We start from the raw sequence: 26,375 nt of genomic DNA, 5'->3' as shown, positions 1-26,375 counted from the left end.
TTTGAAGATTAGAAAACTGCTTTAAGTCAGAGCCATGGGTGAGGAGCAAGATGGTGTACTGTATGTTGAGGGAGAATGACGAGAGTGCTGCTAATTGCCCCTTCAGCGTCTGACATGTTCGAAGCTGACACGAGGACATTGTGTACTGTGTTGTGGCTACAGTCAGACTAGCCTTCGTTTGTGCGGCGGCTGCGGACATGACACGCGGCGCCAGGTGTTGAGGGTGTGGCGACCTAATCTCTGTGTCCTGGTACAATAGGGCGCTTAACCACGCTCGCTTTTCATGTTATGTTTGTCCTATTCCAGCTCATTATGAACCTGGAGTGTAAACACTGGATGGATGACAATAATAGCTTACATGATACACTAAACCTGAATTCTGTTCTTAACTGTAACCTTAACTTTGCTCTAACGTGGCATAAAACCTATCTTTAACTATAACGAACCCTAACCTTTGAGGCTTTTCTTTAACCTAGAGCAGGGTGATAAAAAAAAATGATATATACTGCGAAACAGCTTTTCTTCAATAATAATAAGAGACACTTTTGATATTATTAATTTGTCTTTGTTCTAAAAGACGTAAGAAATATCAACACAACATCAGCACAAAGATAATATGTAGCCAATTTTACGAAGAGGTCTCACTCTCTCATGAGATTAGGCTGAGTGAAGTGTGTGATGTTAGTGACCTTAAATAGGGGGAATAAAATGGTAAATGGTTGTACTTGCATAGCGCTTTTCTACCCCTTTTTAAGGAGCCCAAAGCGCTTTGACAGTATTTCCACATCCACCCATTCACACACACATTCACACACTGATGGCGGGAGCTGCCATGCAAGGCGCTAACCAGGACCCATCAGGAGCAAGGGTGAAGTGTCTTGCTCAAGGACACAACGGACGTGACTAGGATGGCAGAAGGTGGGGATTGAACCAGTAACCCTCAGATTGCTGGCACAGCCACTCTCCCAACTTCGCCATGCCGTCCCCCAATAAGACAAAAAATATATCCAATACAAAGTGTATAATGATGAAAATAAACTTAAAGACATGTCAGAAGTGAGTTTCTGGTTTGTATGAGTATGAATGTTATCTGATTTTTAGAGTAGATGGTTCTTGTTTTTGGGGGGCTTAAGCGTAACATCATCTATTGTGCAATCTATAGAGAAATGGGATCACTTCCAAAAATGTTTTACCTAACATATATCATCCGTGCATCAGTACTGTTCTACATGACATATACAATGATGTGTATATCATTTTTAAAATCAGAGCAAGCTTACATGGAGAAGAATATTGTTCTAACCCGTTTCCCTAAATGTATCCAAACCTTAACTTCCATCATAATCTCTAACCCAATTTTTTAACCCCAACACATCAGTTTGAATTCTAATCTTTAACCCTAACCCAATCTTTTAGCCCTAATCAAACTTTTAACCATTTTCTCAAACCCAAACCTTTAACCATAGTCTTAATTCCTTACCCTAACTATTTAAGCCAACTGCAATTCAACCTGAATCTCTAACAATAATCATAACCTTAATGTTTAGCCCAAATATCTATAATCTTAGTTTATAAAACAATATTGCGTTCTTCCAAAATGACTCCAAACGAGCAATTTAGAATTTGAGACTTTAGTGACGTATTTTGCCTTAGTTATGTCAGCGGAGAGGTTTACTTGGAATTGGGGGTTAAATCACCAAAAATGATTCCGCTGCTGCCCACTGCTCCCCTCACCTTCCAGGGGGGTGATCAAGGGTGATGGGTCAAATGCAGAGAATATTTTTGCCACACCTAGTGTGTGTGTGACAATCATTGGTACTTTAACTTAACCTGAAGAGCTTTGCGTGAGTCAGACATTCAGTTGTAGTAAATAAGTTCCTTCTTTTTCTCTATGCTCATGTTATGGGGCAGACTGGCTCGTACATGCACATGCAACCTACGCTGTTGACATTTCTAATATAAAGTAGCGAATAGTTCTAACTTATGTCTGTCATTATAATCAACATGAAAGCGCTAAAAACTACAACTTGGCTGATGGGGCGGAGACGCAGTCGAAGGGGGTTTGGCCAGGAAGAGGACTTCTGCACAAAAATAAGACCACCCACAAAACACACTGCATTCTGAAGAGACAGTCAGACAGTGGCAGTAAAACTAAATTTATGCTAAATGTTATGTAGACCCCAAATAAGTGTTTTAAATGTAGAAAAAAATCATAACATAACCCTTTAAACACCAATTTTCAATCCTACTCTGTAACTTTAACCACTAACCATAACCTCTAACTAACGTTTAACCCGCCCCTAAATTTTAGCCTGAATCCAAAACCATAACTCTGTGTCCCAGTTTGGACATGCAGACTGGTCAGCATCAGCCATTGCCATAAACAGCGGTCAACATTGTCACTACCAAATCCACCAAGGACTGAAACTGATGTGTTCCACATTCAATCACAATACAACCGGAATTAATGTTTTTTATGCATTACAGAAACGACTCACTGGGCCCTTCACTGCTTTTTGTTCCCAGCAGCAGCAGCAACTTAGAATGAAGGAATCTGTCCATGAATCTGTCCGTGGATCAGGTGGAAATTGCACAGGAGATTTCTGACGTGTTGTCACCTGTGGACCTCTGCGTGAGCCTTATCAGTCCATTGCAGGCCTTCCTGGCACACCTACTGCTACAACAAATACACCACTGCCACTCTGGGCGCAACACCCACTCGTAGGGCCTACACAAAGCGGGAAGATATTAACGGCGCAGCGTGACGTGAGCAGAGACGACTCATCATCAACTGTGTGAAACTTAATCGAGACCAGAAAAGCACAGCGAGGGGTCCTTTCCTTAAGGCGCTTATTGAAAAACGAGAGTGGCAGTCAGAAAGGGCCGTTGAAAGACCTCTCATTTGCGCGTATTGAAACATCAATTTGTGAATAGGAAAGCTCTAAAAATAGACACGTGGCGGCCCCGCAGCTTTTGTTGTGAGCGGGGATAATGCTAGCCTGCGTGAATCTGGAAGCCGGCACGCTCTAATTCGGGCTATGCGCGGAGGAGCAACAGGCCAACTATTACCACACAATTCATATGCAATTAGAAATAAATAGCAATAAGGACGTGTCATTAAAACACACATTTTCATGTCTGCATACTAGCTCAGTACAGAGAAAGTTGGAATTTAAGTCAAGCTACTTTTTATGTGGCTTTGAATGACAGGGGTTTAGTCGGTGGCAGATTTTTTTCCATAGCTGTGCTGAGTTCCATCTGCGTACACCTTTTTTTTTTTTTTTTAATGAGAGTGCATACTGGAGCTACTCCCGTCTTTGGTCCAGAGTAAAAAAAAAAAAAAAAAAAAAAAAGTCTAGTCCGCAACATCATATGGACTGTATGAGAAAAATGTATTGAGACATTGGGTCATTAAAGGGTCCCATATGCAGTCATGTTCAAAAGTTTACATACACTTGTAAAGAACATAATGTCATGGCTGCCTTGAGTTTCCCAATATTTCAATAAACTCATATTTTTTGTGATAGAGTGATTGTTGGTCAAAAAATACAATCATGAAGTTTGGTTACAATCGGGCGGAAGGTGGGGTACACCCTGGACAAGTCGCCACCTCATCGCAGGGCCAACACAGATAGACAGACAACATTCACACACTAGGGCCAATTTTAGTGTTGCCAATCAACCTATCCCCAGGTGCATGTCTTTGGAAGTGGGAGGAAGCCGGAGTACCCGGAGGGAACCCACACATTCACGGGGAGAACATGCAAACTCCACACAGAAAGATCCCGAGCCTGGGATCGAACCCAGGACTGCAGGACCTTCGTATTGTGAGGCAGACGCACTAACCCCTCTACCACCGATTATAGCTGAGATAGGCGCCAGCGCCCCCCGCGACTCCAAAAGGGAATAAGCGGTAGAAAATGGATGGATGGATGGAAGTTTGGTTATTTTATGAATTTATTATGGGTCTATGGAAAATGTGACCAAATCTGCTGGGTCAAAAATATACATACAGCAATGTTAATATTTTGTTACATGTCCCTTGGCAAGATTCACTGCAATAAGGCGCTTTTGGTAGCCATCCAAAGGCTTCTGGTTGGATTCTTGACCACTCCGCTTTACAAAATTGGTGCAGTTTCGCTAAATTTGTTGGTTTTCTGACATGGACTAGTTTCTTCAGCATTGTCCACACGTTTAGGTCAGGATTTTGGGAAGGCCATTCCAAAACCTTAATTCTAGCCTGATTTAACCATCTATTTACCACTTTTGACATATGTTTGGGGTCATTGTCCTGTTGGAACACCCAACTGCGCCCAAGACCCAACTTCTGGGCTGATAATTTTAGGTTGTCCTGAAGAATTTGGAGGTAATCCTCCTTTTTCATTGTCCCAATTTCTCTCTGTAAAGCACCAGTTCCATTGGCAGCAAAACTGGCCCAGAGCATAATACTACCACCACCATGCTTGCTGGTACGTATGGTGTTCCTGAGATTAAAGGCCTCGCCTTTTCTCCTCCAAACATATTGCTGGGTATTGTAGCCAAACAGCTCAAATTTTGTTTCATCTGACATCACATGGACAAAGATATGACATTTTTGAGGAAAGTTTATGCACCACTTTTGTCAAGAGGAGTGGTCAAAAATTCAACCAGAAGCTTGTGGATGGCTACCAAAAGTGCCTTATTGCAGTGAAACCTACCAAGGGACATTTAACAAATATTAACATTACTGTACGACGTATACTTTGGACCAAGCAAATTTAGCCACATTTTCAGTAGACCCATAATAAATTCATAAAAGAACCAAACTTCATGAATATTTTTTGTGAACAACAAGTATGGGCTCTAATCACTCTGTCACAAAAAAATAAGAGTTGTAGAAATTATTGGAAACTCAAAACAGCCATGAGAATATTTTCTTTACAAGTGTGTGTAAACTTTTGACTGTATTTCACAGTTTTTCCAAATGTGAGGAAAATGAAAGAAAATATGCAGCACCAGTCTTTGGAAAATACTTTCTACTAGATTATTTGACCATCATGCCCATTCCTAGTAGCGGCCTGACACTTTTGCACAGTACGCTAAATGGTAAAGTCACCAATGTAGCAGAGAAAAAAAATGAAATGTGTTTCAATAGGTCTCCAATGTACTTTTCCAACTTTTGCAATGCGTTGCCTTCATTCATTCTCAAAATGAAACAGCTCAGGTGTAGAAAATTACTTTTTGATTGAACTGCTCACACCTCACACTTTCATCAATATCAAGCAAAAATCCCCCCGAAAGGAAGGAAACTGAGACTTTTCACAGATTCACTGTGGCGACTGCAGCAGGAGTTAAGTCTTGAAAGCGCTGCCACACGCGAGACCACAGTGGGGTGTTGCCCAGTGTTGACTTAACCCGCAGGACAGTTGGACTGCCTTGAAGTGTGTCAATAGGACAAGCCTAGTCAGCAAAGACCCTGACAACAAGCTTCTGTATCATCATCATGAACATCAAATGTTGGAGGGCCTATTTAAGCTGGGAATTTTCCGCAATTTTCTGTGTGAACAGAACAGACACAGAGTTAATGTTTAAACTGCGGACAAGGAACCAAAGGTGGGAAAGCATCTGGAAGGAAGGTAAATGTGGAAACAAGAGGTGTGATGTTAAACAGCAAACCCTTTCTCCTGCCCTGTTGTGTTAAAAGCAATGGTCAAAAAGTACACTTTGTGGCAGGGGTTGTGACTTTGGGGTTTAAAGGGTAAATGGTCAATCAACAAGCTTCGACAGAATTTTGGACAATTTGCATTAGGGATGGAGGATATGGCTTAAAATCTATGTCACGACATACAGTCGTGGTCAAAAGTTTATATACACTTATAAGAAAATGGCTGTCTTGAGTTTCCAATAATTTCTACAACTCTTATTTTTTTGTGATAGAGTAATTGGAGCACATACTTGTTGGTCACAAAAACATTCATGAAGTTGGGTTCTTTTATGAATTCATGATGGGTCTACTGAAAATGTGACCAAATCTGCTGGGTCAAAAGTATACATACAGCAAGGTGTAATATTTGGTTACATGTTCCCTGTCAATTTTGAAACAAAAATTGAGCTGTTTGGCCACAATACCCAGCAATATGTTAGGAGGAGAAAAGGTGAGGCATTTAATCCCAGGAACACCATGTCTACCGTCAAGCATGGTGGTGGTAGTATTATGCTCTGGGCCTGTTTTGCTGCCGATGGAATTGGTGCTTTACAGAGAGTGAATGGGACAATGAAAAAAGAGGACTGGCTTTGCCTTGCTGAAATAAGCAGGGGCGTCCATGAAATAGACGTTGCTTGAATGCCAACATATGTTTGCTCCAAAACCTGTATGTACATTTCAGCATTAATGATGCCTTCACAGATGTGTAAGTTACCCATGCTTAAGCAATAATACACCCCCATACTGTACATCACCATCACAAAAACTGGCTTTTGAACTTTGCGCCTATAACAGTCCGAACGGTCCTTATCCTCTTTGGTCCAGAGGACACAACATCCAAAGGCAAGTCTCACCTTAAAACTCATTTGTACACTCTAGCCTTTAAATAGACTCCCTTTTGAGACCAGTTGATCTGCCGTTTCTTTTCTTTTTCTTCTATGTCCCACTCTCCCTTGTGGAGGGGGTCCGGTCCGATCCGATGGCCATGGATGACGTACTGGCTATCCAGAGTCGGGACCCAGGATGGACCGCTCGTCCAGAGTCGGGACCCAGGATGGACCGCTTGCCTGTGTATCGGCTTGGGACATCCCTGCGCTGCTGATCCGCCTCCGCTTGGGATGGTTTCCTGCTGGCTCCGCTGTGAACGGGACTCTCGCTGCTGTGTTGGATCCGCTTTGGACTGGACTCTCGCGGCTGTGTTGGCTCCATTATGGATTGAACTTTCACAGTATCATGTTAGACCCGTTCGACATCCATTGCTTTCGTCCTCTCCAAGGTTCTCATAGTCATCATTGTCACCGACGTCCCACTGGGTGTGAGTTTTCCTTGCCCTTATGTGGGCCTACCGAGGACGTCGTAGTAGTTTGTGTTGTGGTTTGTGCAGCCCTTTGAGACACTAGTGATTTAGGGCTATATAAGTAAACCATCCATCCATCCATCATCTTCCGCTTATCCGAGGTCGGGTCGCGGGGGCAGCAGCCTAAGCAGGGAAGCCCAGACTTCCCTATCTCCAGCCACTTCGTCTAGCTCTTCCCGGGGGATCCCGAGGCGTTCCCAGGCCAGCCGGGAGACATAGTCTTTCCAACGTGTCCTGGGTCTTCCCCGTGGCCTCCTACCAGCTGGACGTGCCCTAAACACATCCCTAGGGAGGCGTTCGGGTGGCATCCTGACCAGATGCCCGAACCACCTCATCTGGCTCCTCTCGATGTGGAGGAGCAGCGGCTTTACGTTGAGCTCCTCCCGGATGGCAGAGCTTCTCACCCTATCTCTAAGGGAGAGCCCCGCCACCCGGCGGAGGAAACTCATTTCGGCCGCTTGTACCCGTGATCTTATCCTTTCGGTCATGACCCAAAGCTCATGACCATAGGTGAGGATGGGAACGTAGATCGACCGGTAAATTGAGAGCTTTGCCTTCCGGCTCAGCTCCTTCTTCACCACAACGGATCGATACAACGTCCGCATTACTGAAGACGCCGCACCGATCCGCCTGTCGATCTCACGATCCACTCTTCCCCCACTCGTGAACAAGACTCCTAGGTACTTGAACTCCTCCACTTGGGGCAGGGTCTCCTCCCCAACCCGGAGATGGCACTCCACCGTTTTCCGGGCGAGAACCATGGACTCGGACTTGGAGGTGCTGATTCTCATTCCGGTCGCTTCACACTCGGCTGCGAACCGATCCAGTGAGAGCTGAAGATCCCGGCCAGATGAAGCCATCAGGACTACATCATCTGCAAAAAGCAGAGACCTAATCCCGTGGCCACCAAACCGGAACCCCTCAACGCCTTGACTGCGCCTAGAAATTCTGTCCATAAAAGTTATGAACAGAATCGGTGACAAAGGACAGCCTTGGCGGAGTCCAACCTTCACTGGAAACGTGTCCGACTTACTGCCAGCAATGCGGACCAAGCTCTGACACTGATCATACAGGGAGCGGACTGCCACAATAAGACATTCCGATACCCCATACTCTCTGAGCACTCCCCACAGGACTTCCCGAGGGACACGGTCGAATGCCTTCTCCAAGTCCACAAAGCACATGTAGACTGGTTGGGCAAACTCCCATGCACCCTCAAGAACCCTGCCGAGAGTATAGAGCTGGTCCACAGTTCCACGACCAGGACGAAAACCACACTGTTCCTCCTGAATCCGAGGTTCGACTATCCGGCGAAGCCTCCTCTCCAGTACACCTGAATAAACCTTACCGGGAAGGCTGAGGAGTGTGATCCCACGATAGTTGGAACACACCCTCCGGTCCCCCTTCTTAAAGAGAGGGACCACCACCCCGGTCTGCCAATCCAGAGGTACCGCCCCCGATGTCCACGCGATGCTGCAGAGTCTTGTCAACCAAGACAGCCCCACAGCATCCAGAGCCTTAAGGAACTCCGGGCGGATCTCATCCACCCCCGGGGCCTTGCCGCCGAGGAGCTTAATATAAGTAAACATTGATTGATATTTTGGGTCGATATTGCCAATGGCAACACTGTGCAAGATTCAAGATGACTTACAGTAGGCTTCAGACAATACATGGGAGACGAACACGGACGGGTAAATACCGACTCTGCTGTTTAAATTCACCATAGCAGGAATAGTCTCCAAAGCAAAGCCTTATTTAGAGCTGAAAAGTCATGTCGTGAACCGTGATGTCATCAAATAATTGTCTGAAACACCAAGCAGCACAAAAACAAAAACAAGCCAAAGCCGGAAAATCCTTCTAGGCCGGCAAATGCATATAGCCACAAAAATGGAATGGGCTTGCCCTGGTCTTGCCTACGTGGACTTTTGGTGGTTACGTAGTCTTGTGGCTTGTGTGAACAAGCTTCTTTTAAAAGTTGGTTTGTCCAAGGAGGAACTACTGCAGAGAGAAAGCGAAGAGAGAAAGGGAGAGAAGGCTGCCGGCTTGCATAAACAGGAGTCACGCAAACAGGCTGAGCAGTGTGCGAGCGGGCTTGGTCCTCCGACGGGAGAGGCAAGCCACCGCAGAGCCTGAAAAACGAGCTGAGCCAAAAGCGAACAAGAGTGAGAACGCAACCAGGAAGTGTCAGCGGGAGGAAGACACGTCTTCTCCGTGCGCCTTTCGATGCCAAATCATTTCTGACTGACTGACTCAGCTTCCTGATTTACAGGGGTGGGGGGGTTGTGATTTAAGTCTCCTTCTTCCCTTTTCACACAAAGAGGGTTCATCACACAGTCTGATATGTCAACAAGTGGGAAAAACTGAAGACACTTCACATTAGGTTATGCAAGAGCAAAAACATTGCGTGACATTAAACTGGACTGATCGGACATAAAGTTAAAGTTAAAGTACCCATGATTGTCACACAAATACTAGGTGTGGCGAAATTATTCTCTGCATTTGACCCATCACCCATGATCACCCCCTGGGAGGTGAGAGGAGCAGTGAGCAGCAGCGGTGGCCGCGCCCGGGAATCATTTTTGGTGATTTAACCCGCAATCCCAACCCTTGATGCTGAGTGCCAAGCAGTGAGGTAATGGGTCCCATTTTTATAGTCTTTGAACTCACAACCTACCGATCTAAAAACAGTATAGTTTGCCATTAAATCAACCCAGTTAATTTCATTAACACTTTTTTCAAGTAAACCATTTTGTGCCGCAGGGCGCAGCATTTTTGGAGAGGCGGAACCCTCCACCCTCCTCACTTAATGTGCAGTACAGTACACTACTCGTCAGCGTGTGGGCCTTTTCTGGGTTTTTCACCTCTTGACAATTTTTGCAAACTGAATATTCTCAAATATATATATACATGTCAAATGTTCATTAATGTGTGTTGTCCCTTTTAAAGCGTATGAATAAGTAGGGAATCACTGTTGAGTGAAAAAAAAGGACTATTTGCGAGGGGTACAATTATATCAATCAACAAAAATCAACAAAGCAGGTCTCTTACCCCCTCGTCTGCTCATTTCTAATCATCTCCTCCTTTGCCGATGTTAATGTAAGTGAATTTAATTTTTTTTAAACGTTCATTATTGTCACAGTAGGGTTGCTACTGAGATCGGTTGGTTGTGAGTTCAAACCTTGGCCAAGTCATACCAAAGACTATAAAAATGGGACCCATTGCCTCGCTGCTTGGCACTCAGCATTAAGGGTTCGAATTGGGGGTTAAAGCACCAAAAATTATTCCCACTGCTCCTCTCACCTCCAAGATGGTGATCAAGGGTGATGGGTCAAATGCAGAGAATAATTTCACCACACCTAGTGTGTGTGTGACAATCATTGGTACTTTAACTTTAAAATCAAGGATGTTTGTGATTTCTGACTGTTTGTGAGGGCATCAAAGAGACTTCTGTGTGTGTGCATGTGTCGGCAAGGCAGCACATACTGGAAAGCAGCTTGCCGTTGCTCTTTTGGCTTGATGATTAAGAGAAAGTTAATCCATCACCCCTTGTTATGTGTGTTTGATAAACAGTACTGTATAGCACTTTATAATGTGATCAATCAGAATCAAGTGTACAAACCTTGACTAAAATATGGACTTTTGTTGAGGCTGGAACCCATTATTCATATTTACATTGTTTCCTATGAAGAAATTTGCTTCATTCCACCAACTGATTTACAAAACATGTTCAAGAACCAGTCTAATTTGTAAATGGAGGTTCCACTGTATCACATTTCTAAGCATTCCACATGGAATGCACAAGCAGTTTTACATCCCGAATCCACAAGCCAGTTACAAACTACAATAGTGCCTCAATTGGTTCCATGACCAAGCTCGTACCTCAAAACACTCACATTTGAAATCAGCGGTGGCCATTAAAATTAATTAAAAACAATTCAGTCCGTGCTTGGTTCCCCCAAAACAGCACAATTTTAACATGTAACATCCACCCATCCATTTTCTACCGCTTATCCCTTTTTGGGGTCGCGGGTGCTGCTGGAGCCTATCTCAGCTGCATTCGGGTGGAAGGCAGGGTACATCCTGGACAAGTCGCCACCTCATCGCTGGGCCAACACAGATAGACAGACAACATTCACACACACACTAGGGCCAATTTAGTGTTGCCAATCAACCTATCCCCAGGTGCATATTTGTGGCGGTGGGAGGAAGCCGGAGTACCCGGAGGGAACCCACGCAGTCACGGGGAGAACATGCAAACTCCCATGTAACATGCCTTCTAAAAAAATGTTTTTAAAAATGATCGGATAAGAATGTGCTAAAAACAACAACAGTAGTGTTATGAAATAATGTAATTATGCACAGCATAGAACTTGAGAAGTGGACATCTGCAGGCGTCTACTATGGGCAGCATTTCTGTCGTGTGATAATAGGAATTGTTAATGTTTACGTTGCACAAAACGGACGGGAAGTCATAGTTTATGGCAAGCGACATGTACATCTGTGCACCAAGGGTAATGCTTGATCGAAACACGTCAGGCCCACCATCTGCAGCTTCTCCATATTTTCAAGGACAAATGTCCGTCGCTTGGACGTTACCACATACTAGGGCTGCGAATCCTTGGGTGTCCCACGATTTGATATCGATTCTTGGGGGTCGCGATTCAATTATATATTGATTTTTTTCGATTCACCGCGATTCTCGATTCCAAAACGATATTTTTTCGATTCAAAACGATTCTGTATTCATTCAATCCATAGGATTTCAGCAGGATCTACCCCAGTCTGCTGACATGCTAGCCGAGTTGTAGATTTTTTTTTAAAAAGCTTTTATAATTGTAAAGGACAATGTTTTATCAACCGATTGCAATAATGTAAATTTGTTTTAACTATTAAACGAACCAAAAATACGACTTATTTTATCTTTGTGCAAACATTGGACACAGTGTGTTGTCAAGCTTATGAGATGCGATGCAAGTGTAAGCCACTGTGACACCAGTGTTTTTTTGTTTTTTTTTATAAATGTCTAATGATAATGTCAACGAGGGATTTTTAATCACTGCTATGCTGAAATTATAACTAATATTGATACTGTTGTTGATAATATTCATTTTTGTTTCACTACTTTTGGTTTGTTCTGTGTCGTGTTTGTGTCTCCTCTCAATTTCTCTCTTTATTGGAGTTCTGAGTGTTGCTGGGTCAGGTTTGGTTTTGGAATTGGATTGCATTGTTATGGTATTGCTGTGTATTGTTTTGTTGGTTTGATTAAAAAATATATATATAAAAAAAAATTGATTTAAAAAAAAAAAGAGAATCGATTCTGAATCGCACAACGTGAGAATCGCGATTCGTATTCGAATCGATTTTTTCCCACACCTTTACCACATACCATTGAAAACGTTATTTGTTTTGCAAACAGAGTTTTGCGTTTGGTGAGCTTTGGCCTCAAAGTAGAAATTTTGTTTCTGTCTCATGTCAATTTTGTTGTATTAAAATCTCAACAATCGCGATGCTAATTTCTGTTAGGCTGTCAAAAGGATCATCCTTTTAATGTTTGCATTAAGCTGGAGGCATAAGTGCGGAACTTGGTCGTAAGTGCCTGCATTGCTTATACCAAGCTGTATTTAATTCACATTTACATTTGATTTTTATTAAGGATCCACATTAGCTGGTTGCCACAACAACCCACTAGTCTTCCTGGGGTCCACAAACTCAATTCAATTACAAGTAAAAACATATAATTATAACTACACGATACAGAAACAAATAAATATCAAGCAAATCAGCAAACTATTTATTTATTTATTTATTTATTGGCATTTGATTTAATTAATTGATTTCATATGATTCATACATGAATGTGCACTTTATGTGTATATTAGGGTTGTCCCGATACCAATATTTTAGTACCGGTACCAGAATGTATTTTGACACTTTTCCAAATTAAAGGGGACCACAAAAAAACGGCATTATTTGCTTTATTTTAACAAAAAGTCTTACGGTACATTAAACATATGTTTCTAATTGCAATCCAGGAACAATTGTATCCTTAAATAAAATAGTGAATATACGAGACAACTTTTCTTTTATTGGTAAGTAAGCAAACAAATGCTCCTAATTAGACATATTGTGTCATTTATCATTCTATTATTTTGTCAAAATTATGAAGGACGAGCGGTAGAAAATTAAATATTAATCTAATCTACTTGTTCATTTACTGGTAATATCTGCTTACGTTCTGTTTTACATGTTCCATCTACACTTGTGTTAATATGAAATAAACACTTTTTATTCTGTTGTTTAAAAGGTTTACATTAGTTTTGGATGATACCAAGTAGATACATTTCTGAGTTTATAAACATACATTTTTTAAAAATTTAAACAATATTGTGATGCTAAAAAATAGAGGTAATCATAGTAATATCCACTAGATACGCTCTTGTACCTGGTATCATTACAGTGGATGTCAGGTGGAGATCCACCCATGGCATTTGTTTACATTGTGAAGCGCCAGCTTGTTAGCAGTGACGCCAATGAGCTATTGTATCCTCCTACGGTGAGTAATGAAACATGTTTTGCTATTCCTCGTCCTGCGGGGATGATACTCGTGAGAAACATACTTTGTCGCCCTGGAGGCGAAGATTAGTGATTTAGAAGTAGCTAAAACACTGCAGACTGCGGATGGACATTCGTCGCTAGCTCGTTCGTCATGTTTTAAATTTAGCACCTCTTGTAGAGACGCCTTTTAGTGTTATAGCTTCAACTTTATCGTTAGTTTTTAAATCAAAATGCGCCCACTCGCTCTTTTCTGTCCACACACCGTGTCTGCCTGAAAGTACTCCATGATTGTGCGTTGCCGATCATGCTTCTCTCACGGACATTGACTATGGCGCGCAGTCATGCCAGTTAAAAAAAATGTTTATTAAAAAATGTAATGGGAACCAGTACTTCTTAGAGGCGGTATGCTACCATTTATGATTCTTTACTAGTACCGGTATACCGTACAACCCTAGTGTACATTGTTTTCATTATGGGGACTATCAATACACATACTTAATAAATAGAACTATAACATCCATCCATCCATCCATCCATTTTCTACCGCTTATTCCCTTTCGGGGTCGCGGGGGGCGCTGGCGCCTATCTCAGCTACAATCGGGCGGAAGGTGGGGTACACCCTGGACAAGTCGCCACCTCATATCAAGGCCAACACAGATGGACAGACAACATTCACACTCACATTCACACACTAGGGCCAATTTAGTGTTGCCAATCAACCTATCCCCAGGTGCATGTCTTTGGAAGTGGGAGGAAGCCGGAGTACCCGGAGGGAACCCACGCATTCACGGGGAGAACATGCAAACTCCACACAGAAAGATACCGAGCCTGGATTTGAACCCAAGACTGCAGGAACTTCGTATTGTGAGGCAGACGCACTAACCCCTCTTCCACCGTGAAGCCCTGTATACACACATATATACAGAACTATAACGTATCAAGAAAAATATGTGTTCATACTAATAACACATATTTGTCTGAAAATGAATGTACAGCTTTTTTTAGCCTTTTTAAAAATGCATTTGTCATAGCTAATTATGCAAATCATATGATGACATCATCTTGACCACTTGCCAGTCATACCCCTGCCGCCACAAAGAGATAGTCAAGGGTTTTTCCCCTTATAATATTCTCTTCGTTCTTTACATTGCCTTCTCAGTGGAGCCCTTGCACGCCTTAGCGCAGGGGCGCTTAAAGTGCGGTCCGGGGGCCATTTGCGGCCCGCCACACTTTCTGGAAATGCTATTGCAAAAATAAAAAAAGAACACTTAAAAAAAGGGAAATGAGGTGAAATCTTATGAGAAAAATCTGCAATGTTGACATAAAGCTGCCATGCAGGCTGTTTTTCTTTCTTTTGTCTTTCTTTATTTTTCTTTTTTTGCCATTGCTCAAAAAAAAAGGACAAAAAAATCTATGCTATAATTAATTATTTTCAAGGCTCCAATTACTTTAAGTATTTCACTTTAAGATGCATTGTGTTGTAAATATTGCACATATTGTGCGGTTACCATATAAAAACATCAACGTTTTGTTTGACAAAAGAGCATAAAACAAATTAAATAATAGTTGAAAACGTAAATTCGATAGATTTTGATCCTGTAACTTGTCTTGTGTTGAAAGTAAAAGAAAAAACAAATAAAATTGTATCACTTTATGAGTGGGGCACCCTTTGAATCCCAAATATATTTAATGGTATTTTATTTATCTTTAATCAATGGTGTCCTGCATCATTGATCTTTTAGGGCTTTAATTACTAAATACTGCATATTTCAGTTTTACTATAAAAAAAAAAAGCAGTTGTTCACAAAAAAGACATAATACCTTTTTTTGTATTACTTTATATCAACTTGAAGTTTATATTAGGGATGTATTGTAAGCGTTTAATACAAAATTATATTTTAATGGCAGAGACCCTTTACTTTACCTTAAAAGGTAAAATAAAAAAATAAAAAAATCCATACATTTTGTTCTGGTTTGAAAATGACAAAATATCAAAATGGCCCCCGCACGCTTTAAATTTTTCCACGTGCGGCCCTCAGTGGAAAAAGTTTGGACACCCCTGCCTTAGCGCGTACCGAATTTTTAAGTATTAAAACACCCAGGTCGAGAATAGTGTTTTTCTTTTACCAGTGGAAGAAAAACACATGGAGAAAGGCAAGGAAGAAATATGTGATGACGCTCTAACAAGATGACAGGAGATGATGGGTTAGCTGAGGAAAAACAAGAGATTTAATTAATCAAAATGACGTCTCGGTCCAAACAACCTTGCGCGCCGTTGACAAATCATTTCTGCTCCAGACATCGTGACCTGAATTGCCCTGGAAAAAAAAAAACTGTTTGTCACAAACAGCAATAATGATGGCTGCATTATGTCGTGACAATGAGCCAAGAAGGCACGAGGGCCCTGAGGAGAGCTAAATGGAATCCAGCTAGAGGGCCTGACAGCGGTCCTAAGATATCTTACTGATAGCCATCATGGGGAAAACAGCTGACACCGAATCAATCTTGTGTTTGAGTTGAAACAAGGTCATATGATGCAGGAACAAACACAGGTAAACAGCTGTCTGTGCTGTCAGGGTTTAAGACTGCTACCTGAAAGCTGGTAGAGAGTGAGGCTGGGTTCACACTTGTTAGGTTTGGGGCTATTAAAACAACAAACAAAAAAAAGGGTACTTTTGGTCAAGCGTGAACACAATTGACCAAATCCTGGTGTGCACCAAACAAGCAGACCGAGACCGCCCGCTTGAAAGGGAACTGATGTGCGCTGGTGTTGTCTCGATACTAATATTTTGGTACTGGTACTTTGATACTTTTCTAAATAAAGGGGACCACAACATTTTTTTTAATTTTGGCTTTATTTTAAAACATTTTAGTGTACATTAAACATATGTTTCTTATTGCAAGTTTGTCCTTAATTAAAATAGTGAACATACTAGACAACTTGTGTTTTAGTAGTATGTAAACAAACAAAGGCTTCTAATTTAGTCTGCTGACATATGCAGTAACATATTGTGTCATTTTCCATTCTATTATTTCGTCAAAATTATGAGGGACAAACTGTAAAGATGTAATATTAATCTACTTGTTCATTTTGTTATGGTCCGCTGCCCGGATCATATCATATTCTGGTTTTGTTCAGTTTTTGTACTGTATTCTGTTGGTGTTTGACTTCCTTAGTTCCTGGTTTGTTCTGTTACCATAGTGACGCAATTGTTTTCACCTGTCACTTGCTCCTGACTCGCACCTGTGGTTACTGATTGCTGCCCTGATTTAAGCCTGCCTCCTTTGTTCTCTCGTTCTCGCTTCCTAGGTTTTGTTCCATGCAACAAGTGAAAACGCTCATTCCCGACTCTGGTAAACCTGTTTTGTTCTTGCTAGCTTCCACGCTATGCTTCTGTGTTTTCTAGCTCCTGGTGCAAGTTTTTCTGTTCTTAGTCTGTTTTTAGTGTTACTAAATCAGCATTTCTTACCTTACGCTGTGTCCGAGCCCAAACGCCAGCGAACCGTCACACATTTACTGTTAATATCTGCTTACTTTCTCTTAACGTGTCCTATGTACACTCGTGGTAAAACGTAATAATCACTTATTCTTCTGTTGTTGGATACTTTCCATTAGTTTTGGATGATACCACAAATTTGAGTATCAATCCGATACCAAGTAGTTACAGGATCCTACATTGGTCATATTCAAAGTCCTCATGTGTCCAGGGACATATTTCCTGAGTTTATAAACATAACATATATTTTAAAAAAACGAAAGAAGATGTGATGCCTAAAAATATTTTCAATCATAGTAGTATCGACCAGCTACGCTCCTGTACTTGATATCATTACAGTGGATGTTAGGTGTAGATCCACCAATGGCATTTGTTTACATTTTGACGCTGGTGAGCTACAGTGTGTAGTGAAGCATGTTTAGCTATTCCGAGTCCTGCAGGGATGATGCTTGCAGGAAACTTACTTTATTTGTCGCCCTGGAGGTGATGATTAGTGATTTAGAAGTAGCTAGAACACTGCCGACTGAGGCTGGACATTAGCTGATAGCTAGCTAGCCATGTCTTAAAACACCTCTTCCTGAGGGCGTATGAAGAAACTAGAATACAAAACACGTTTTCAGTTATTTCTCCTATTTTTGTTAAGAACATAACTCCACATGTGTTCATTCATAGTTTTGATGCCTTCAGTGACAACGTAAAATAGTCAGGAAAATAAAGAAAACACATTGAATGAGAAGGTGTGTCCAAACATTTGGCCTGTACTGTATTTAACCTTTATTATCTTTTGTAAGGAAATCAAGAACATAATCTCATTTGGAATGCCGAGCTAGCCAGGAGGCAGCATTTTCATGACAGAGATGTTGAACTGTGATGATAATCTCTCATTGACCAACGAAAGCTTTTGAAATGGATCACTCTCAAATGTTTACAAATGCTTTTAACGTGCAGGGGGGAAATGTGTTGTAACATAAATGAATATTTATGATCGAACAACATGGCATTCAGCTTAGTCTGGTCAGAGAGGTGATCGAGAACCCGATGGTCACTCTGTCAGAGCTACAGAGAGTGGACACACTCCCTTCCTACTAATTCTAAGTCAAAGCTAAGTGCTATCCATCTATATGTGTGCTCATAATTATTTTACAGCTTTCTTTAGCCCCTCTCTAACACATTTAGTAGTCGTATCAAGTTTATAATGCACTCCCGCTCTTAATTTCACAGCTACATTTTCAGCTAGCTAGCTGCTAGGCTAGCGAAGGTAAGCTAGTCCCGGTCCGAAGCCCCCTCGCTCCAAACACAGCAAGAACTCAACTCAGTGAAAGAAAATAACTTAAGTATGGCTTCCCATTCCTCATGCATCCTTCTCATGGATAGGTTGGCCCAGCTCGAGAGCCGTTTCCGCCAGTTAGAGCGGAGTAATGGGTTAGAGTGTCCACCCTGAGATCGGTAGGTTTAGTTTAGTTTATTAAGGATCCCCATTAGTCTACACCCCAGTAGAGACTATTCTTCCTGGGGTCCAGGCAAAAAACATCACACAACCACAGAACAAACGATTAAAATGCAGTACAACATGATCCAATAATAAATTGTCATAATACAAAAATAGCAACAAAGAACCAAAAAATACTAATAAATGTTACATAATAATTTTCATACCAAAGATAAAAATAGCAATATAAAAATAGATATACTGTATACATTTTTGCAAAAATAAAACAAAGAACCAATGGCTTAAAATATACACAGTGTACCAAAGACAAACAATAAGTGACGAAAAAGTATCATCCATCCATTTTCTGCTGCTTATCCCATAATCAATAAAATACTCAATAGTCAATAAAAACAGTCATGACATTAGGTACAATTTAGAATAATCTCTTTACGCAATACTTCTCCTTTTAGTCTATTCTTAAAGCCCACTATGCTGGTGATTGATAGGAGATATTGTGGAAGTCTATTCCAGTAAGTGATTGCCCGATACATTACAGTCTTTTTCAAAACATCACTTTTGGGTTTAAGACGGGTGAGAGCACCTCTTTGGGCTAGCCTGGTACTGTAGTTGTGACTGTCACTGGCAAGCAACATCTGAGAATACAGTCATACCAAAGACTATAAAAATATGACTCATTAGCTCCCTGCTTGGAACTCGGCATTAAGGGTTGAAATTGGGGGTTGAATCACCAAAATTATTCCCGGGCGTGACCACCGCTGCTGCTCACTGCTCCCCTCACTAGTCCTACACCCCAGTTTAACTGCCACCACACCTTAGTTCTAGGCGACTCCATCACCCAGAACATACATCTTAGTAAACTAGCCACAATTAAGTGTCTTCACAGAGCCCGAGCACACGACTTTGACGCTAATCTTAGGGAGTTGACTCGCAACAGGCCGAAATAACATGAACCACAGGCTCATTGCACCACTAGCTACTCGAACATAGTTGAAGGCATCAGCTTCAATATCACTATGATGAGACAGTCAAAGATAAACATAGTTGTATGCACCGGCTTCTATATCACTATGATGAGACAGTCAAAGATAACAGACATAGTTGTATGCACCGGCTTCAATATCACTATGATGAGACAGTCAAAGATAACAGACATAGTTGTATGCACCGGCTTCAATATCACTATGATGAGACAGTCAAAGATAACAAACATAGTTGTATGCACCGGCTTCTATATCACTATGATGAGACAGTCAAAGATAACAAACATAGTTGTATGCACCGGCTTCTATATCACTATGATGAGACAGTCAAAGATAACAGACATAGTTGTATGCATCGGCTTCAATATCACTATGATGAGACAGTCAAAAGTAACTAAAGGACCCGTTTACACTGCGCACCACATCAGATTTTTTTTGCCCTCCAGTGACATTCATCTGGGTTTTTTTTTGCCAGTCTACGTTTACACTGCAGGCCAAAGTGGCACGAATCAGATTTTTTGGAGCTCTGACTTTTTTTAGCTGACTATTTACACTGCAAGTAAAATGTGTATTTTATCAGACTCCAGTATAAACGCACACAGGCCCCAATGTGGCCTCTACGTCACTTGCGTGCGCACTTCTAAAAAATAAAAAAAAGTCACAACACCTTAAAAATGTGTGTTTTTTAAATGAAAGGAAATTAAAGTAATATAATGTACGAATGGATGTATATAGTGTAATATGTTTAGTAGGGCCCTGAGATCGGTAGGTCGTGAGTTCAAACCCCGGCCGAGTCATACCAAAGACTATAAAAATGGGACCAATTACCTCCCTGTTGGCACTCAGCATCAAGGGTTGGAATTAGGGGTAAATCTCCAAAATTATTTCAGAGCGCGACCACCGCTGCTGCTCACTGCTCCCCTCACCTCCCAGGGGGGGAAAAAGGGGATGGGTCAAATGTAGAGAGTAATTTCACAACACCTGGGGTGTGTGTGATAATCAGTGGTACTTTAACTTTAACTTAGTCTTTTAATGGCATTTAAGTAGAGGAGACATGGACATCAGCTTTATTTTTAAACTCGCATGTAAGCAAATGCGCCGCAGCGTCAATTTCAGTCCTTCAACAATTGTTATATCTTTGGAATCAAAATATATATTCATATTACATATAACCTATTATTTGCACACTAATAAGTGATGCACCGAAAATTTGGTCGTCTTCAATAAAAAACGAAACCGGATGTTGTGATAAAAAAATCAATTTCCACTGGCGACTGCATCTTTCCGGCGCACACGACTAACGTAGCTCACCCAAAGTTGATGGGGGAAAAAAAATCACATTCAGATCGCATTGCGTTTAGACTGCAGTCACATTTGAAAAGATCAGATTCCAATCGGATTCAGGACTACCTCCTGATGTGGCCTGAATCTGATGCCAAAAGATCGTATTAGAAGCACTTTGGAGCGTTTAGACTGGGGAAAAAAAAAAAAAATCAGAACTGTGTCACTTGAGGGCAAAAAAAAATCTAATTTGGTGTGCAGTGTAAACGGCGTTGAAACGCTCCAAAAGTCGCTAACCCAACAAGGGACTTTTCCCAGTAGCTCCACCCAGGTGGCTGATGACTTTATGCAATTATTTTCTGAGAAAATGTAATTAATTAGAAAGGAGATTATTAGATAACACTTCCCAGATACGGATGTATGTACGACGGATAACGCGCTCCAAAATGATCTCTTTCTTTTTAAAGAAATAACATTAAAGCAACTCATGTGACTCGTAAATAGGACAAAACAAACATAATATTTACTTGACCTATTTGTTTGTAATATCAGGACCATCAGTGCTAAAAATTAGTAACTTATCCCTTTTATGTGGTACTGTTCCCCTAGCATTAAAAACAGAGAATATTCATACTCCTCTCAAAAGACTTAACCTCGACTATAACCTCCTATCAAACTACCAGCCTGTGTCAAACTTTCCCTTTAAAATCCTCCCAAAAAATTTTGCACAGCATGTAAATGAACACTTGGCATCTAACAATCTCTGTAAACCCTTTCAGTCCAGTTTCGGGGCGAATCACACTACTGAGACAGCCCTCGCAAAAGTGACTAATGATCTATGATGCTAATGCATGTTGCTGCTACTTGATCTCAGCACTGCTTTCGATACCGTTGATCATAACATTGTATTAGAACGTATCAAAACTCCTATCAGTATGTCAGACTTAGCCTTTTCTTGGTTTAACTTAGGGCTGGGCGATATGGACCAAAACTGATACCGCGGTATTTTTTGTCTGAATGGTGGTATACGGTATACACTGGTATCTTTAAAAAACGTGTAAAGTGTGTAAGGTTGCCTAAGTGTCTTATGGATAGATAACCAGTGTAGACAGTACTCAAATTATTTTTCTTGTAAAACGTAATGTGTTGTTTATTCTTATAGAGCAGGGGTCGGCAACCCGCGGCTCCGAAGCCGCATGCGGCTCTTTGGTCACTCTAATTGCCGGCCCCCCGATTATCCCGAGAAACTGCCGGAGTTTTGATGCCTCTCTCCGAAATCACCCGGGGCCAACATTCTCCAAATTTCACCTAGTCGATAATACTGAGGACGTGCCCTGATGGCAATGCCCTTACAGTCCTCTAAAACTTGTCGTCGCGCCCGATTTTACACAATGCTATCTGCATACTAGCCGGTCACTTGCAGAATGCAGCCTCTGATGATACACAAAAGTGAATGCAAGGCATACTTGGTCAACAGCCATACAGGTTGCACTGAGAGTTGTGATATAAACAACTTTAACACTCTTACTAATATGCGCCACACTGTGAACCCACACCAAATGAGAATGACAAACACATTTCGGGAGAACATCCGCATTGTAACACAACATAAACACAACATAACAAACACCCAGAATCCCATGTATCCCTAACTATTCCGGGCTACATTATACACCCCAGCTAGCATTAAACACCCCACCCCCAAACCCGCCCACCTCAACCGATGCACGGAGTTTGGGGGGGTGGGGGGACTTGGTGCTAGCGGGGGTGTATAATGTAGCCCGGAAGAGTTAGGGATGCATGGGATTCTGGGTATTTGTTCTGTTGTGTTACAGTGAGGATGTTCTCAGGAAATGTGTTTGTCATTCTTTTTTGGTGTGGGTTCACAGTGTGGCGCATATTAGTATGAGTGTTTAGGTTGTTTGTATCACAACTCTCAGTGTAACCTGTATGGCTGTTGAATAAGTATGCGTTGGAGTCGTTTAAGTGTGTCTATGGAAGCCACATGCGGCTTGTGGCTGGGCTGTGCTAGATATTTGTACATGTTGTAGAGGGCGGTAAAGGCAGCGCCTTCATAGCACGCCCGTATAAATGCTGTTAGGACAAATATCAGCAGACATACGCGAGAATAGTCGCTCTGAAATTAGGGAGACTCCCGGAAATTTTGGGAGGGTTGGCAAGCGTGATGCTGTCAAGCGGCATTAATTTAAAACTTGCGGGCCGCACTAACATTAAATATTCATATTGAGATGCGGGCCGCGTGTCTGAGACCCCTGGTTAATACATAGCACAAAGCAAAAAAAGAGTCTGTATGCAGTGTTATTTCATTTTAAATTTCAAAAGACTTTTGTGGCTCACATTGTTTACTTTATTTTGTGAAACGGGTCAAAATGGCTCTTTGGGTGGTAAAGGTTGCCGACCCCTGTTAAAGAGCAATTAGTTAGCAGTTACTACGTCAACGCAGTTTTTGTTCATTTTGTCCATTAACGTTAGGTTTACAGGCTCACGCTTGTGCACGGGGAAAGAGCTTCTTGTCGCTCACTGCGGTGAAAGCCGCTGGCTATTAAATATAAAACTACTTTTCAGCCACCCAGCCGCTATACTACAGTAGCTTAGTCTGCACAGGCTATAGGGAGAGGCACCTTTAAAGTACCAGTAGAGTGGGAAAAACAAGTTGCCTCTATATTGAAGCCATTATCATGTATGTCTGATTTATGACACCAAAAGACTTCCAAAGCTTTGCAAATAAATAGATATGATCAAAATAGTATTTATCTCACAGAGATTCCTGAGCCATTTTGAGAGATAATGAGGAAGCCAGAACTATAAGATCCCTTCCCAATCAACAACAATGCTAATCAAGCAGACTTTGTAAGAGACAACAACAATTACTTCGCGAAAAATTATGATCCAGGACAATATATTTTTGAGCATGAACACAAAGAGGAAGAGCAATACGTTTTAGAAAGCTGACTGCTACCCGGATGCAGTTTCATTGTGACACTAGCATCCGCAGCATTGCTAGGTGCTAAACATATGAACTAAGGCTGGGCAATATTGGCTTTTATTGATATCACGATATTTTTATGCCATATTGCGATATACAATATAAATTACGATATTTTGCCTTGGCCTTGAATGAACACTTGATGCATATAATCACAGCAGTATGATTGTTCTACATTCTTCTTCATACTGCATTAATATATGCTCATTTTAAACTTTCATGCAGAGAGGGAAATCACAACTAAGTAAATTGACCAAAACTGAATTTATTAAATAGGGAATAAGCGGTAGAAAATGGATGGATGGATGAATTTATTAAATACTCTTCATTCTCTCACGGGTGACTTTTTAAATGAAGTAACAAATTAATAGTGTTGCTACCTTTTTGTAGTAACACTTCTGCTGCATACTTTGCATTGATTGATTGATTGATTGATACTTTTTTTAGTAGATTGCACAGTACAGTACATATTCCGTACAATTGACCACTAAATGGTAACACCCGAATAAGTTTTTCAACTTGTTTAAGTCGGGGTCCACGTTAATCAATTCATGGTACAAATATATACTATCTGCATAATACAGTCATCACACAGGTTAATCATCATAGTATATACATTGAACATCATATTACTGTTGACTGCTGAATATCTTCCCACTTGAAGCCAAACCACCGCCGGATGATGGATTCCCTGCTCTTTATGTTGGGCATTTATTGTTCTTCCTCCATTTGGGATAAGTTTCGCACCATCTCTCTCTTGTATTGTCACAAGCTCCGCTCGCTCGACCTGGCTCAGCTAACGTTAGCCATGCTGCTACCTCTCTGATCGGCGAGAGCTATGACGCTAGACCCGCGAGAGTATGTAACGTATTTAAGAAGGCCGGCTTGTTTTCCGTATCCGTCACAATGAGAGACGAGGAGGATTGAGAAACGCCTGTTGTGTAATGCCTGCAGCTAAATGCAACTCGACCTGCCTCAGCTAACGTTAGCGAGGGAGAGCATATGACGCTAGACGCGCGACAGTATGTGACGTATGTAAGAAGGCCGGCTTATTTTACGTCTCTGTGAGAAGGACAGACGAGAAGGAGTGAGACACGCCAGTAATGTAATGCACGCAGCATGTGAGAACATATAATCGAATATTACGATATACGATATAGTCATTTTCTATATCGCACAGAGCCCTAATAGGAACTAACCATATTAAACCATAATGAAACGAACAATGTAATATTTCCACTCTCGCTAGGATGTCGACAGACATCGCGATATGGCCTAAAAATATCGCGATATTAAAAAAAGGCCGTATCGCCCATCCCTATTTCAAAACCTTGAAATGAAAATAAAAGTCATACCAATTTATAAGACTGGAGACAAACACTTGACCTGTTTATTTACTTCCACAATTTTCTAAAATCGCAGGGCCAATACAGATAGACAGACAACATTCACACTCCTATTCACACACTAAGGCCAATTTAGCGTCGCCAGTCAATCAATCCCCAGGTGCACATCTTTGGAGGTGGGAGGAAGCCGGAGTACCCAGAGGGAACCCACGCACTCACGGGGAGAACATGCAAACTCCACACGGAAAGACCCCGATCCCTGGGATCGAACCCAGGACCTTCAGATTGTGAGGTACATGCACTAACCTTGTGTCCCATCGTGCTGGCCGAGAAATATAACTTTAGAGGAAAATCGAATTTAAAACATTTGTATGCACGTACAACACTTAAGACCTTTAGCATATTCGTATGTGGAATGAAATTATTTAATAGATTAAGCAAGGAAATCAAACAAAGCACTAATATTATTCACTTGAAGAACCCGTTCAAACTATAAGTGTTCACAAAGTACAAAGAGAAACAATTATGATAAACATCTTGAACGTTTTTATTTTTAAATATATAATGATTATTTATGTAGTTTTATTTATTTTTCATTTATTCACTGTTCTGTTACAAACAGAGAACAAAGAAATGGGATAAAACTGCTATTATATGAAAAGGGGTATGATTAAAAAAAGCTGTGCTTCTTCTTACTCATTTTCAGACATGCTGTAATAAAACTGGAAATATGTGATGCACTCCATTGTAATTGTATTTTATGCATGTTCTAAATAAACTGAAACTGAACTGAACATAAGCAGATGAGATTAGCGATTAAAGTCGAGACAAGGAGGGATATCCGCTTTAGCAAATTGGCGTATGTTCAAATAAAGCTGTAGTCACTCATCGTTCGCCAAATGCAGTCGCTGACTGCAGTAGTCGAGAAGTCGGCACGGGGGACACCATATTCTCTTTCGAAAAGTGTGTTGTCGTGCGTCAGAAAAGCCCAAAAAAACACGCCAAGGGCGGTGTTGAGCAAAAGGGAAAGTCCAATGCTTTGCCTGTCAAGAGCAAAGAAGAGCAAACGGCCGTAATAATGGCACATCGAAAGATACCGGTCTATATATAGACCCCTTTTCTAGAAAATACCAGTATTAACTATAACACCGTTATACCGCCCAGCCCTAGTTTAACTGCAACCTTTCTGAAAGGATGCAGTGCATCTTCAATAACA

General features: G+C 41.4%; 1 protein-coding gene across 4 annotated transcripts in view; it reads right to left on the bottom strand.

The window, feature by feature from the left end:
• Window positions 1-26,375, bottom strand: part of zgc:92140 (uncharacterized protein LOC447854 homolog) — an 87,612-nt gene that overhangs the window by 44,360 nt on the left and 16,877 nt on the right. The gene's annotated exons all lie outside the window — the stretch shown is intronic.

The sequence above is a fragment of the Nerophis ophidion genome, linkage group LG26, assembly GCF_033978795.1.
Source record: "Nerophis ophidion isolate RoL-2023_Sa linkage group LG26, RoL_Noph_v1.0, whole genome shotgun sequence".
NCBI lineage: Eukaryota > Metazoa > Chordata > Actinopteri > Syngnathiformes > Syngnathidae > Nerophis > Nerophis ophidion.
This window is presented reverse-complemented; position numbering and strand designations above follow the sequence as displayed.